The following is a 5069-nucleotide window of genomic DNA, read 5'->3' on the forward strand; positions in this document are numbered from 1 at the left end:
TATTTATTGACCATTGTTCACCAGTATTTACAATACAGTAAACAATATATAGTTGAATAATATTCTGATTACTACAAAGTTATTGTTTTTCCTGGCTTCTGCTGAACCAGTAACCCAAAATACTGAGAAGATTGAGCCTACATGTAAGGAATGGGTTGGGGTAAAGTTTGAAAAAACATGAAGGTCAAGTTTAGATTAGAAAAGTTTGTTCACTCATTTATTCCTGCAGATCCTAAATTGCCAACATCTCTAACCATCTGATTAGGTTTCCATTAACAAGGCTGAGACATTCCATGTATCACAGTCTTTCAGTAAACACAGCATGGGGATTTCAACTTCTTATGAAAGAATGGTTTGCCAAAAGGAAGCTTTAAATGTCCATTTAACTAAGTCTTGCTTGGCTAATTAAAACATACCAGAATTTTTCTAGTTTTTTCATTTGCGTTGACAGAGATAAAATTTTCCTTTCAGGGGCTTTACATATAAAACTGCCTTTATATGATGGTAGATATGGATGCAGATTCTGATAGGGCTGCTTTAAAAAAATATCCAATTTAAATTGTTTACATTAATTTGTCTAATTAATTACAAAATTATTTAATTTGAAAGGTTAAGACTTAAATTTTCAATTTAAGTTGAAGTGATTTCTTATATTGCTCAAAATGACAATCCCAGAAACATGGGCTTATCCATGGTTGTGAAAGGCTGGTTTTGTTTTGGTAAATGTATTTAACCAATAACCAAAAAAAAACCCCAAACCATTTACATATGTGTTTCATGTATACACATACAAAAACCCCAGAATGGTCCTTAGGCATATATGAGTCAAATGCACATTCTAAATTCTGATTAAGTAATGACTCTGGAGATTTCCCCCAACATTTAGAAAAGCTGTTCTCTAATGCAGAGGAAATAATATACCATGGTATCAAATGTTCTTTTCTGCTAAAGGAAGCAACTACAGAAAGCTTTTATTTGTTCAAAGTAACCAGTGTTACAGATGCAAAAAAAAGCAAAAACAAAATCCCCCCAAAACCCCACAACTTTCCCAATACTACTTCAAAACGAACATATCAAACTTGATTTTCATTAGAATGTAGTTATTTCTTCACACTAATAAATCAAAAAACCAAGACCCAGATTTCATATATATAAATATAAATATATATATATATAAAGCAATGCAAACAATTATTGAGCCTCATCTTCTGGACAAGAATGTTAAGTTAGTCTCTCTTCATAAAAAGCAATTACAGGGCTTCCCTGGTGGTGCAGTGGTTGGGGGTCCGCCTGCCGATGCGGGGGGTGCGGGTTCATGCCCTGGTCTGGGGGGATCCCACGTGCTGCGGAGCGGCTGGGCCTGTGGGCCATGGCCGCTGGGCCTGTGTGTCCGGGCCCTGTGCTCCGCAGTGGGAGAGGCCGCAGCGGTGAGAGGCCCGCGTACCAAAAAAAAACAAAAAACAATTACAATTTGAGGACACTTCGTATTTGCCTCTTTTGCCTGCACCAAGTCCGCCTCATCTGAATCTTTCCATTTCATGAGAAACATGAATTCTCCACTGCTGTCACTGGCACCAGTTATTCACTCTGGGTCGAGACCTCTGGCTAAACCTCTTGGTTTGTCAGCAGCGTCTCTTTTTTTCTTTGATTTGCTATCATCAGATTCACTGTCAGATAAAGATTTTCTTTTTGTTCCATCTTTTTCTTTACCAGTTTTTTGAGAATTAAGAAATGCTTCAATTAACTCTGGACAATCTAAATTTTCTTCGGGTTCCCAAGTATTGTCTGCATCTGTAAATCCCTTCCACTTCAGGAAATACTCCACCTTCCCATTCACTACACGATGGTCCAGTACTTTTTCTACCACAAATTCTTCAGGTTCTGCCTCTTCGACTTTTTTTACTCTTTCCATGTTGTTTCTTTCCCATTTTTTGCAATGTAGTTTTATTGGAGGCCATTTTTTATTGCAGACTTGAAGAACTATTATTCACCCCCTCCGAGCCGCTCTGGTCCCGGGTCTGCCGTGTCTCCGGCCCTGCACGCCTCAAGCTCCAGCCACATCTGAGGGGGAGGGGGCTGGGGAGCTATTTTTCCTTAACTTTTTAAACCTTGCCATGCACACCTTTTTAAAAAAAAAATACATTTATTTATTTATATTTTTGGTTGCGTTGGGTCTTCGTTGCTGTGCACAGGCTTTCTTTAGTTGCGGCGAGTGGGGACTACTCTTCGTTGCGGTGTGCGGGCTTCTCACTGCGGTGGCTTCTCTTGTTGCAGAGAACGGGCTCTAGGCGTGTGGGCTTCAGTAGTTGTGGCACATGGGCTTCAGTAGTTGTGGCACATGGACTTCAGTAGTTGTGGCTCGTGGGCTCAGTAGCTGTGGCTCACGGGCTTAGTTGCTCCGCAGCATGTGGGATCTTCCCGGACCAGGGCTCGGACTCGTGTCCCCTGCATTGGCAGGTGGATTCTTAACCACTGCGCTACCAGGGAAGTCCCTAGCCATGCATACCTTTAAATGTGACTTTAAAAAAATACTGTCTCTCAATAAACAATTTTGCCAAATCGTCTCCCCTTCCTGTTCTCTTAAAAATGTAGGTTATAAAGAAATGGGGGGAGTCCGGAGGAAGATGGCGGAAGAGTAAGACGCGGAGATCACCTTCCTCCCCACAGATACATCAGAAATTCATCTACACGTGGAACAACTCCTACAGAACACCTACTGAACGCTGGCAGAAGACCTCAGACCCCCCAAAAGGCAAGAAACTCCCCACATACCTGGGTAGGGCAAAAGAAAAAAGAATAAACAGAGACAAAAGGATAGGGACGGGACCTACACCAGTGGGAGGGAGCCGTGAAGGAGGAAAGGTTTCCACACACTACAAGCCCCTTCGCGGGCGGAGACTGCGGGTGGCGGAGGGGGAAAGCTTTGGAGTAGCGGAGGAGAGCACAGCAACAGGGGTGTGGAGGGCAAAGCGGAGAGATTCCGGCACAGAGGATCGGTGCCCTCAGGCACACACCAGCCCGAGAGGCTTGTCTGCTCAGCCACCGGGGCGGGCGGGGCTGAGAGCTGAGGCTCGGGTATCGGGTTTCGGTCAGAGCGCAGGGAGAGGACTGGGGCTGGCGGCTGGAAGAGCCTGAAGGGGTTGGTGCGCCGCGGATAGCCCGGAGGGAGTCCGGGAAAATGTCTGGAGCTGCTGAAGAGGCAAGAGACTTTTTCTTCCCTTTTGTTTCCTGGTGCGCGAGGAGAGGGCATTAAGAGCGCTACTTAAAGAAGCTCCAGAGACGGGCGCGAGCCGAGGCTGAAGGCGCGGACCCCGGAGACGGGCGTGGGACGCTGGGGCTGCTGCTGCCGCCGCCACAAGGCCTGTGTGCGAGCGCAGGTCACTGTCCACCCCCCCTTCCGGGGAGCCTGTACAGCCCGCCACTGCCGGGGTCCCGGGACCCAGGGACAGCTTCCCTGGGAAAGCGCATGGAGCACCTCGGGCTGGTGCAAGGTCACGCCGGCCTCTGCCACCGCAGGCCCTCCCCGCACTGCATGCCCCTCCCTCCCCTCGGCCTGAGTGAGCCAGAGCCCCCGAATCAGCGGCTCCTTTAAACCCGTCCTGTCTGAGCGTAGAACAGACGCCCTCTGGTGACCTACGCGCAGAGGCGGGGCCAGGTCCAAGGCTGAGACCGGGGAGCTGCGAGAGCAGAGAAGAGACAGGGAAATCTCTCTGTGCAGCCTCGGAGGCAGCGGATTAAAGCTCACGGTCCGCTTGATGTGCCCTGCGTCGGTGGAGTGCATGAACGGACAGCGAATCATCCCAAATTGAGGAGGTGGACTTTGAGGACAAGATTTACGATTTTTTCTCCTTTTCCTCTTTTTACAACGAATTATCCCAAATTGAGGAGGTGGACTTTGAGAGCAAGATTTTCAATTCCCCCCCGCCCCATTCTCTTTTTGCGAATGTGTATGTGTATGCTTCTGTGTGAGATTTTCTCTGTATAGCTTTGCTTCCACCATAGGTCCCAGGGTTCTATCTGTCCATTTTTTTTTTTTCAATAATTACTTTTTTATTTTTAATAACGCTACTATATTTTATACTTTATTCTATTTTACTTTATCTTCCCTCTTTCTTTTTTTCCTACTTTCCCTTCCTCCCTCCCTCCCTAACACCCCTTTCTTTCTTTCTTTCCTCCTTCCCTCCCTCCTATCTGTCTTTCTTTCTTTCTTTCCTTCCTCCCTCCCTCCCTCCCTTCTTTCACTCTTTCTTTTTCTTTCCTTCCTCCCTCCCTCCTTCCTGTCTGTCTTTCTTTCCTTCCTCCCTCCCTCCCACCCTTCTTCCTTTCACTCTTTCTTTTTCTTTCCTTCCTCTCTCCCTCCGCCCCTCCTTTCTTTCTTCCTTTCCTTCCTCCCTCCCTCCCTTCTTCCATTCACTCTTTCTTTTTCTTTCCTTCCTCCCTCCCTCCCTCCTTTCTTTCTTCCTTCCTTCCTTCCTTTCTTTCCTTCTTCCTTTCTTTCTCTCTCTCTTTCTTTCTTCGACTAATTCTTTCTTTCTACTTTTTCTCTCTTTTATTCTGAGCTGGGTAGATGAAAGGCTCTTGGTGCTGCAGCCAGGAGTCAGTGCTGTGCCTCTGAAGTGGGAGAGCCAACTTCAGGACACGGGTCCACAAGAGACCTCCCAGCTCCACATAATATCAAGTGGTGAAAATCTCCCAGAGATCTCCATCTCAACACCAGCACCCAGCTTCAGTCAACGACCAGCAAGCTCCAGTGCTGGTCACCCTATGCCAAGCAACTAGCAAGACAGGAACACAACCCCACCCATTAGCAGAGAGGCTGCCTAAAAACATAATAAGGCCACAGGCACCCCAAAACACACCACCAGACGTGGACCTGCCCACCAGAAAGACAAGATCGAGCCTCAACCACCAGAACACAGGCACTAGTCCCCCCCACCAGGAAGCCTACACAACCTACTGAAACAACCTTAGCCACTGGGGACAGACACCAAAAGCAACAGGAACTACGAACCTGCAGCCTGCAAAAAGGAGACCCCAAATACAGGAAGATAAGCAAAATGAGAAGACAG

General features: G+C 46.9%; 1 pseudogene; it reads right to left on the bottom strand.

The window, feature by feature from the left end:
* Positions 1–1191: 1191 nt before the first annotated feature.
* Positions 1192–2001, bottom strand: LOC132485498 (chromobox protein homolog 3-like; annotated as a pseudogene).
* Between the last annotated feature and the right edge of the window lie 3068 nt (positions 2002–5069).

Source organism: Mesoplodon densirostris, chromosome 3 (genome assembly GCF_025265405.1).
Source record: "Mesoplodon densirostris isolate mMesDen1 chromosome 3, mMesDen1 primary haplotype, whole genome shotgun sequence".
Taxonomy (NCBI): Eukaryota; Metazoa; Chordata; class Mammalia; order Artiodactyla; family Ziphiidae; genus Mesoplodon; species Mesoplodon densirostris.